The sequence below is a fragment of the Phoenix dactylifera genome, chromosome 1, assembly GCF_009389715.1.
Source record: "Phoenix dactylifera cultivar Barhee BC4 chromosome 1, palm_55x_up_171113_PBpolish2nd_filt_p, whole genome shotgun sequence".
Taxonomy (NCBI): Eukaryota; Viridiplantae; Streptophyta; class Magnoliopsida; order Arecales; family Arecaceae; genus Phoenix; species Phoenix dactylifera.
In genome coordinates, this window is record NC_052392.1 from 27467646 (window position 1) to 27479648 (window position 12003).

Here is a 12003-nt window from a genome sequence, read left to right on the forward strand (position 1 = left end):
CATGCTGAAATTTAAAATTTTTCAAAATCAATGGCTGTACTTATTCGGGTTGCCTACGTACCCCTTCTCAAGAAGGATCAAGCCACAAGTAGTTCTTTTAATTTTGAAATGCGGAAAAACCGAATTAAACATTTTAATTCTAGCATGCATAAGAAATCAAATTTCAAAGTACCACTACAAGTATTCAGGATCAATATGCCGGAATCGTTCAAACGATTATGCTAAAATCATTGCATGAACAATTTCAGATCTGAAATGAGATTATTAATTAAGTTCTAAACTTAATTAATCTAACACCCAACTAATCTTCGAATGCCCATCGAATAGGCTCTGAAGATTACTCTATGAAGAACCCCAAAAGAGATTTAACCTTCGGGGATTAGAACCTATAAGAAACATGATGCGGTTGGATCCACTAGACCGCCTCGGACTAAATCATTTGGTTATTTTTGCTTTTGAGTCCTTGATGTTAATTTTATTTCAGCATAGCCTTACTCGGGCTAGCCGACTTGGTCTTTATTAGAGTCGCTTTGGGTTTAGTTGTTTCTTGAATTAAATTAGATCAAGTCAAGTTAAGGGGTCAGGTAGCCACCTATAAATAGATGTGGTGAGCACCTATTTCAGTATGCAAAAATTAATTGAAAGGCTTTTGCCCTAGCTCTCTTTCCTTCTCTCCTCTCTTCTTGCGACGCCTTCCCCCTCTCCCTAGGCCGCTGTCCAAGGCCGCCGCCCCCTCCTTCGTCCGGCTGCACCGCCTCTGTCCCGAGAGGCCAGCCACCTTCTCCCTCTTCTTCCTCTCCTCCTTGATCCCTACCAGCCTCTACAAACAACTCCATCCCGTTGGATTATCAACCCGTCCTCCCCTGCGCAGTCGTCAGTTGGAGGCTGATATCTTGAGATCCCGACGTTCTCTCTAGACTACGACCTACCGCTGGAAAGCTAACACGGAGACCTACAACATATCCAAAATTAAGATCGATCTGACGGACAGATCTTCAGGAGTCATGTCCGCAATCAGGTCGGAACCACCCTCCTACAAATCAAGAATCTTGGGATACAAATCAAATTCTATCGGATCGCATCAATTTGGTATCAGAGCAGTTCAATCCTTGGCCTTGGAAGATGGTGAACACCCGCTCTACAACCTCGAAGCAGCAAGAAGCGGCATCTTCAAAGGGCGTCGACCCACATCAAGAAGGCTCGCGATCACCCGCGGCCTCGGCGAACCTGAGACCCGATCTTGATTCCACCGACCGTCTCTTGGAGTTCTTGCGTGGGAATCAAACAACTATGCAGCAGAGCCAACAGCAATTGATGGAGAAGATGGATACCACACAACGCCATATCGAGATGATGTTGCAACTATTGCTAAATCAGCGGCAAGAAACTCCACCGGGGGAAGCTCCGCGTCGAACCCGGATGGAATCTCCGGCCCCTACCTGTGGACGACCAGGACGGAGGGGACCCCCTCCTCGTGAGCCTCTCCTTCCCAACCCACCAGAGGAGATGCAGCTGGACCAAGGAGAAGATCAACCTAGACCCCGACCCGAGCTCATACCGATTGGCGCACGCGCTAGGGCTCGGGAGATGAGCCCGATTGGCATCGACGACGGGTCGGATATGGAGGATGATCCCATCCAGAATTTTCAGATGAGGAACCAGCGTGTGGGGGAGTACCCACGCCGAGGATATGAACAAGATCGGGACCGTAATGGAGATCGAGAGGGAGGAAATCACGGACTGACTCTTAGGCTAAAATTTCCCAAGTTTAAAGACGGCGATCCTCTCGATTGGGTGTATCGAGCTGAGCGGTTCTTTCACTACCATGGCACAGTGGAGGACCAAAAGGTACTGATCTCATCTTTCCACCTAGAAGAGACCGCCCTGCGATGGTTTCAAACCGCCGACCGAGCCCGACCTTTCGACGGTTGGGAGGATTTTTCTGCAGCAATTTGTCGGCATTTCGGCCCTACCGAGTACGATGACTTCCAGTCTATGCTATCAAGGGTCACCCAAAAGACTACTATTAGATCCTTTTAAGAGGAGTTTGAGAGGATCAGCAACCGAGTGGTGGGATGGAGCAACTCCGCGCTGAAAAACGTATACCTCGGAGGACTTCGTATCGACATTCAAGCCGAGGTGAGGACTTTGCAGCCACAATCGCTGGAGGATGCCTTTGCCTTGGCCCTGATGGTGGAAGAGAAGATCAAGACCACTCGAGCAGCGGCATGGGGCAGCTGGACCAACCCCCGGGCTGGCCAAACCGCAGGGGGCTCCATCGGCCAGCCGAGAGCGCCGACGGCTGCAGCAGCCAACACAGGGCCGAGGACCCCTCTTCGCTTGTCAGGTGACATCAAGAGGGTTGAGCGTCCACCGGAGAGGACCTTGACACCGGCACAAGTGGAGGAACGTCAAGCAAAAGGCCTATGTTTTCGCTGCGACGAGAAGTTTACACCGGGACACCGGTGTGCGCGGCCCGTCGGAGCGGTGATATTGATCGAAGGATTGGAGGACGAGGCCGTGGCTAAAGATGGTGATGAGATTGCTGAGGACGAGCCCCAAGATTTAGAGGCCGAGGAAGAGGACGTGCCACCTCATATTTCATTGCATGCCTACTCCGGATCAGCGACACCGAAAACGCTACGCGTGGACGGCATGATCAAACGACGTGTGGTGCGTATCCTCATAGATACGGGCAGCACCCACAATTTTTTGGACGAGAGGCTCGTCAAACAAATCGGTCTCATAGCAGAGCCGACATTGGGCTTCGATGTGGCATTGGATGATGGAACCACGTTGAGGGCGGAGGGCATATGCCGAGGCATCACTTTGACGTTCCAGGGCAGCCAATTCAAGCTCGATCTCTACCCGTTGGCATTACGAGGAGCTGATTTGGTCCTTGGTATGCAGTGGCTGCAGAGTCTTGGCCCGGTTACATTCGACATCGCCGAGATGTGGGTGACTTTCAGACGGAGCGGACGGCGAGTTAGATTGGATGGCATTCGGCTTAGTCCAAAAGCTGCACTTCAGCCCCTAGTCGGCTTGCCCGGACCCGGCGCACGCAGCTACTTGATGCAGCTCTTACCTCTGTTGACGGAGACCACGACGGAGGCAGGTATATCTACTGATTTGGCTGATCTCTTACAGGGGTTCGCTGATTTATTTGAGGAGCCTCATGACCTTCCACCTGAGAGGGAGCATGATCATCACATAGAGATTGTACCGGAAGCGGAACCGGCGAATGTGAGGCCTTACCGCTACCCGCACATTCAGAAGGAGGAGATCTCAAAGATGGTACGAGAGATGTTGGAGAGCGGCGTCATTCAGCCCAGTAGAAGTTCAGCCTAGTAGAAGCAAATATTCATCGCCAGTGCTGCTGGTACACAAGAAGGACGGGATGTGGCGATTCTGCGTCGACTACCGGGCACTTAACGCGATCACCGTTAAGGACCGGTATCCGATTCCAGTCATAAAGGAGCTGTTGGATGAGCTTGCTGGTGCGGCCTACTTCAGCAAACTTGATCTCTGTGCCGGATACCACCAAATCCGTGTCAGGCCCGAAGATGTGCACAAGACGGCGTTTCGGACACACGATGGCCATTATGAGTTCCGGGTGATGCCGTTCGGCCTCACCAATGCACCAGCGACATTTCAGGGGCTCATGAATGACATATTCAGACCATTACTACGACGGTATGTCCTTGTATTCTTCGATGACATACTGGTTTACAGTCGTTCATGGCAGGAGCACCTAGAGCACTTGGAGGAAGTGCTTAAAATTCTGCGCAGAAATCAATTGAAGGTGAAGCGATCCAAGTACCTATGGGCCGAGCCGAAGGTCAAGTACCTAGGCCATGTCATCTCTGCTGCAGGTGTGGAGCCAGACCAAGCAAAGATACATTGCATGACTGAGTGGCCGCTGCCCAAGAACCAAAAGGAGCTGCGAGGATTTTTGGGCCTAACCGGTTATTACCGCCGGTTTGTGGAGGGATATGGAAAGATCGCCGCGCCACTGACCCTGCTACTGCGAAAGGATGAGTTTAGATGGATCGAGGCAGTGACGGAAGCGTTCGAGAAGCTCAAGGAAGCCATGACGACAGCCCCGTTTTTGGCGCTACCCGATTTCGCCAAACCGTTTGTAGTCGAGTGCGATGCTTCCGGTGCCGGCATTGGTGCTGTTTTGATGCAGGAGGGACGGCCAATTGCTTTTATGAGCAAGGCGTTGTCCCCTAGGACCCGCTCGCTGTCCACATATGAGAGGAAGATGATGGCGGTCATCCATGCAGTCACAAAGTGGAGGCCGTACCTTATCGACCGCCGATTTATCGTTCAGACTGATCAACAGAGCCTCCCATTTTTTCTTGAGCAGCGCATACATACTCCAGCCCAGCAGAGATGGGTGTCGAAGCTTCTCGGCTATGACTATGAGATGGTGTACAAAAAGGGCGCAGAAAATCGAGTGGCAGATGCACTATCGCGCCAACCCGAGTCCGGCGAGTTAGCGGCTTTGACTTCGCCGGTTTTCCTTTTTATTTCAAACTTGAGGACTGCCACATGCCGGGATCCGGACCTAGTATAGATCCAGAGGGAGTTGGCAGCAGACCCGAGCAGTCACCCCGAGATGGAGTGTGAGGCCCAATAGTCCCACATCGGAAAGACTCGTTCCAGAGCGAGCCTGGGCATATGAGGCGGGTGTCTCCAAATTCTGCAGACGCGTTTTGGGTGGAAAACAAAACCGGGGAGGGGTGAAGGACGTTTGCATGAAGCCCTAGAACCGGACAATATCTGGCAGGGGAGCCCCATGTTCTCCCCTCATATGGCCCCCACGTGAGCACTAGGTGCCTCACGTGCCTCGCAGAGGCGGGGGCGTGACATGGAGGACCGAGATGGGTTGATTCTGGACCACGGGTTGATCCGCATGCCCACCGATTCAACCTTATGGCAGGTATTGATCCAGCACTTCCATGATACTCCTTTTGCTGGACACGAGGGATTTTTCAGGACTTACAAGAGGCTGAGCCAGAGCTGTACGTGGGTAGGCATGAAGACAGCAGTCAGATCTTATATACAGCAATGCGATGTGTGCCAAAGGGCGAAGGCGGATTCACTGCGACCTGCGGGTCTACTTCAGCCTTTACCGATTCCTGATCAGGTTTGGGAGGATGTGTTGATGGACTTCATTGAGGGGCTGTTATTAGTTCGAGGGTATTCAGTGATCATGGTCGTTGTGGACCGCCTCAGCAAGTATGCCCACTTTTCGGCGCTCGCAGATCCATTTTCTGCTCGACGGGTGGCAGAGGTCTACATACGGGACGTTGCTCGATTACATGGTATGCCTCGGACTATTGTTTCTGATCGTGACCGCATTTTTGTTAGCGCAATCTGGCAGACTTACTTCAAACAGTAAGGGACGAAGCTTGCCATGAGTTCGGCTTACCACCCTCATACCGATGGGCAGATGGAGGTGGTAAACCGCTGCATCGAGCAGTACTTGCGCTGTATGATTGGTGATCGGCCCCGAGAGTGGCTTTCTTATTTACCTTAGGCTGAGTATTCATACAACACCGCTTTCCACTCAGCCATAGGGATGACACCCTTTGAGGCGGTGTATGGACGAGTACCACCGACACTGCGAGTCTATGATCCACTGTCACATGCGGACCGGACAAAGGTAGATTTTGAGCTCTTAGACCGCAACGCTACCTTGCGGCGGTTAAAGTTCCACATAACAACTGCGCAGAACAGGATGAAGCAGCTGCATGATCGGAAGCATAGAGATCCAGTATACGAGGTGGGCGACTGGGTATACATCAAGGTGCAGCCTTATCGACAGTTGACACTGCGGCCTATGACGAACCAAAAGCTCTCTCATCGCTTCTACGGGCCCTTTCAGATCTTGGAGCGCATTGGACCCGTGGCGTATCGCTTGGACTTGCCGACTGCATCGAGAGTTCACCCGGTGTTCCACGTGTCGCTTCTGAGGACCCGGCTTGGACCCAAGACATCTGTCGTCCCAATCATACATGAGCCACCGGAGGACAAGGTAGTGGAGCCGGTTCGAGTGCTGGCGAAGCGCAGAATACGAGTAGATGGACGATTGGAAATCCAGATACTAGTGGAGTGGCTGGGGAGAGCAGCAGACCAGGCCACATAGAAGTTTAAGACTGAGATACTTGATCATTTCCCTGACTTCCGATCTTGAGGACAAGGTTAAGGGAAGCGTGGTGGAGTGATGCAGTTGGATCCACTAGACCGCCTCGGACAGAATCATTTGGTTATTTTTGCTTTTGAGTCCTTGATATTAATTTTATTTCAGTATAGCCTTGCTCGGGCTAGCCGACTTGGTCTTTATTAGAGTTGCTTTGGGTTTAGTTGTTTCTTGAATTCAATTAGATCAAGTCAAGTTAAGGAGTCAGGTAGCCACCTATAAATAGATGTGGTGAGCACCTATTTCAGCATGCAAAAATTAATTGAAAGGCTTTTGCCCTAGCTCTCTTCCCTTCTCTCCTTTCTTCTTGCGACGCCTTCCCCCTCTCCCTAGGCCGCCGTCCAAGGCCGCCGCCCCCTCCTTCGTCCGGCTGCACCACCTCTATCCCGAGAGGCCAGCCACCTTCTCCCTCTTCTTCCTCTCCTCCTTGATCCCTACCAACCTCTACAAACAACTCCATCCCGTCGGATTATCAACCTGTCCTCCCCTGCGCAGTCGTCAGTCGGAGGTTGATATCTCGAGATTCCGACGTCCTCTCTAGACCCACAACCTACCGATGGAAAGCTAACGCAGAGACCTACAACATATCCAAAATTGAGGTTGATCTAATGGACAGATATTCAAGAGTCGTGTCTGCAATCAGGTCGGAACCATCCTTCCAGAAATCAAGAAGAGTCAAGAATCTTGGGATACGGATCAAATTCTATCGGATCGCATCAAAACACAACTTTGGATCTAGATTCAAACCTTTATGAAATCTGAAAGTAATGGATCCGATACTTAGGCTTCGTAGCCACACACTTGTCTGGCCTCTACGAGTAATCCACGCAAAGCTTCTGGAGAGATCCAATCCCGCGGAAGTGCTAGCTTGCGCAGGATCGTCCTTTGCTGAACTTTAATCTTCCCAATGCTATCAACTTTTGATTCGCCTTCTTGGAAGAACTTGGAGGAGTCATTTGTAGGGATTGAAGAGGACTTAGATCTGATCTAAAAAGCGCTTTTTAGGGATCCCTAATAGCTATGGCGAGATGGACTTAGAGGAGATGGAAGTCAGCCAAATGGAAAATTTGAATTTTTTGTATTTGCAACCCAAGGAATTAATCCCTTTTTAAAGGCACGCCATCTGATCATTTGAATTTGAAACTCAAATAGATATCCGGTATCTTGTTGGTGCATGAAGGGGATGGTTGTAACAGGATAGATCCTATCTTGTTTGAATTCAAAATTCAAACTCTAGATGGTTCATGCAGGTGAGATTATTTGAAATGGATGGTGTTGATTTGATTTCATTCAAATTTCATTCAAATTTAATTCGAAATCCCATTGATAATCATCTAGCCATTCTCCCACATGTTCCACGATCCAAATCCCTTCAGTTTTCATTGAAAAATAAGTCTGGATCGAAACCCTTGAATTCAACCCGTCCGCAACTTCCAGGATTTTCAGAAGGAGTCGACCTTCCCGAGCTCGAGTCGACTCCAAGTCGCCTCAAGTCGACTCCTTCCTCTTTGAGTCGACTCCAAAATCGACTCATGTTGACCCCGTAGCTTCACAGGTCGACCTCGGCTGAGACGATAGAGAACTTCTTCCCTAATACTCCCAGCGAGTCGACCCCTTCAGAGCTCGAGTCGATCCTAGCATGATTCGAGTCGACCCCACCTAGAAAAAATATAAGAGGTCGTCCTCTGGATTCTCTGAGAGAGTCGACCCCAGCTAAGCTTGAGTCGACCCCAATCAAGGTCAAAACCCTGATTGAACCCAAAATTGAATCCAATTCAATTTGGCTCATCCTTGGTCCATTTATTCAAACAAATTGAGTTTATTAGTAATCTAATTACTAATTAATCCTCCAATAATTACTTTAATTATTTTATAAGATAATTTGTCAATCGAATTGATCAAATTATTTCTGAATGATTCTCAATCATCCATTAGCCTTCTTGATCAATCAGAAAATTTCTATATGTGTGACCTCATAGATTCGAACCTAAGCCGGTAGTACAGGAACGACTTTCTGCACTAATCGATGTGACCATCTAGCAATGGTACCCGATGTCTGGATAGGCCAAATATATGCGAAGCAAATATTCTGAAGCCTTGGACTACGGTTACTGTATAATTCATCCCTTTGACTCGTAATGCTAGGATGACCTCAGAGTTCTATCAACTCTCTAATCAGTACATCTACTATGTGATCAAGTTTAGAAATCCTGTGACTCATCACAAGGATTATCCTGGCCAAAATTTTGCTAAATTAAATACAAAGTATTATCTCCTGTTACCAGGAGGGATCAATTCCATCTTGACTCACGTATTGATTTCGCAAGTAATTGACTGCATCCAGTAACCTTCCATCCCAGAATTAGAAATTCTTCTAATCCGGTACCAAAGTACAGTGAGTTACTTGCTAATCATTATGGTGATCTCAGGTCTGAGGGATACTTATACCCATATCCACTCGAAACATCTCCTGACAGTAGAGCGTTTCGGAATTGATCACGTTCAGTGAAATATACTCCTACACTTCACCTGTGTGATATATCAGTGTCTCCACACTCCTTGATTAAGAGGACAACCAATGTATATGTCACCAATGTAATAACCCCAAAATATTTTTTTTATATATAAAAAAAAGGGATAGAATTGTCCTTTTCAATTAATATAAGGGGTAAAATAGGAAAGAATCAAAAGATAATGGCATAGTTGTAGATGCATTGAAGTGGTAAGGGTAAAATTGGAAGGAATCAAAAGTTAATGGCATAATTGCAGATATATCGAAGTGGCAAGGGCAAAATGGAAAATTAATAATATTAAAAAAGGGTGAATAGTGTTTTGATGTGATTTAATTGGAGGGTTTGAGCTGGCTCACGGGAGTGAAACAGAGAGAAGAGGGGAAGGGTTCTCAGACGACACAGAGAGAAAGAAAAAGAGAAGAAGAAGAAGAAAAAAGAAGAAGGAAGAGGGATTCGAGGTGGAAGGGAGTCCCGGTTGCACTTCCAGCTGAAGGGAAAAGTGTAGATCTCCTTCTTCTCTACGCAAGGACCTCAATTTCCAAAAAGAAAAAGGTAAATATCCGTCCCTATCTAGTCTTTTGATGACATTAGGCTATACAAAGGGTGGATATAGTCTAGAGGGGTCGGATAAGGGTTGTAGAGGCGGTTAAAAGAGGAAGAATCGGATTTTGACAAATTTTTCCGGCACTACGGAAAAACTGTGTCGAAGTCCCAACTTCGGCGAATTATTTAGGGGGTCAAACGACCTCCGATAGCAATGCATGTTACCTCTTTAGAATTCTCTATGAGTGTAGAATGTTAGGTAAAAATTTCATCAAATTTGGAGTCCTGAAAGTGGATCAAAACCGGGATGAAGTAACCCACTGTCAGTTCGGGTTACTGTTCATCCGGGTGGAAAATAGGGGATTTCATGCTATAATAGAGTATTAAGCCTAGATCAAGCAAAAAGGGACCTTGTACTCATGCAAAGGAGTCCCTAATACACATAAATGGTGAGTTAATTAATTAAAAAGAAAAAGAAGAAAGAAAAGAAAAGATTTAGGGAACAGGGGAGTTGAATCAATTAAAGTTTACTATGTTATAATTGGCACGTAGATTATAGCCCTTGATACAAGACTAAATGTATTGTAAATGCATGTCACAGTTGGGCAAGAAGCTAAGGAACAAGAGGAAGAAGTTCTCCACTGCCTGCTGTAGATTTTTGGAGGCGTATCTGGGCTGTGCCGGATTGACAGGTGAGTGGGAGTCATGTACTTTGCACCATGAGCATCCTTAATTCATTTTCATGAATGTCGCCAAGTGTGAATTGATTCCACTTGAGCATATTGATTGATATTGTAGTAGATTCCTCTATAATCTTGATTCTCCATGCTTGATTATTCTGTACATGCATTTGAGGGAACATTGAGAGGAATTACGAGGGGTTGATGAGTAATTAAATTGATTCCGAATTGTGAAATGATTTCTTTTGTAAATTGATTTCATTTCCTCTATTTTAAAGACTTGTGAGTCGTAGCTTGATTATACTCCTTTATGAGTAATTAAATTGGATCTGAATTGTGAAATGACTTCTTTTGTAAATTGATTTCATTTCCTCTATTTCAAAGACTTGTAGAGCCCTTCTCATGGTATATTGAGTTGCATTGTACTCCCGTGATTCCTCACTCCCAATCCTGATGTTAGTTATAATTGGGTCGTGGCCGAGTGAGTGGTAGTCTTGATTATGCTCCTTTTTAGTAGAGTATTGGGAGGGTGCATTATGGCATTCATGCATGGCTTGGCAGTATCTGCAGGACACCTATAGTCGATGGGGGTTGAACATCGGCCTTTGTGCACATAGTAGCCTTCTGGGTGGGCGGAGCCCAGTCCCTTCCTAGGGGGGGACACGGCCCTAGGCGTAGGATCGGCCGGTCCTACGACTTATATTCTGCTTGCCGCCGGGCATAGTAAGACCCCGCGAGGTGCAGTATGGCTTTCCGCGGATGTAGAATTCCCGCGAGGTGCCGTTTAGTATGTAGATGTGAGATGGATTTCTGTTCTGGATACTGGCCAGCATTTATATGATCAGTGTGGTGTCTTATCCTGCATATGCATGTGACAGTAGGGAGTTGTTGCTGGTTCGCCTGGGGCGTAAAACCCACCTCCCGATAGCTGTCTAGCATTTATGTTATCGGTATGGTGTCTTATCCTGCATATGCATGTGACAGTAGGGAGTTGTTGCTGGTTCGCCTGGGGCGTAAAACCCACCTTCCGACAGCTGTCTAGTGATGATTTACATATTGGTGTGGTGTCATATTCGATGTATGCATATGGCAGTAGGGAGTTGTTGCTGGTTCGCCTGGGGCGTAAAACCCACCTCCCGATAGCTGTCTAGCATTTATGTTATCGGTATGGTGTCTTATCCTGCATATGCATGTGACAGTAGGGAGTTGTTGCTGGTTCGCCTGGGGCGTAAAACCCACCTCCCGATAGCTGTCTTGTTGATGATTCAGCCTATTGACACCTGATTTGTATGTTCCAGCATTATGATCTGTTGAGCATATTCATGAGTAGCATATATGTTTACTTGATTATTCCATATATGCTTCAGATGAGTTGATATTGATTGTGGTGATATTGATGAGTTACTCCATATTCTCTATGTTGAGATCATGTTCATCTTGTTATTGATCTTGAGATTTCATCTCGAGCCATGATTATATTCTGTCTCATGTGCATAGTACTCTCTACTCCACTCACTGAGTATTTATATACTCACTCCCCAGTTTGGTGTTTTTGATTGCAGGGCAGGTATTGTATAGAGAAGAGCAGGGTTAGAGATTGCCTGCTAGCTGTGCCGCTCCATAGTATAGTATAGTATAATATAATGTAGATAGAGGTTTATACCTTTTGGTGTATTATAAACCTTCTATTGTATATAGTGCATAGTTACAGTCATAGATCCTGTTGTGGATATGGGTTTGACCATGGATGGATTAGGAAGCAGGTATATATATATATGTGTGCAGATGAGTTATATGCCTGAGATGATGTATTGATATATATTGTCCAGGTTCATTATGTGACAGATTATGTGATTGCTGCTCTGACAGGTAGTGTTGTTGTATGTATTGAGATAATCCTGACAGGTCACTATAGAAAAAGTGATCATTTTGTGCATGTATCATGCCAAATTTTTCAAGATTTATTGATGATTGATAGGTAGTAGGGTTCTACGTGGTGGCTGGTGGCCTTATGCCTACCCGCACCCTAGGACCGTCGCGGCGGCCCGCCGGGAACGGG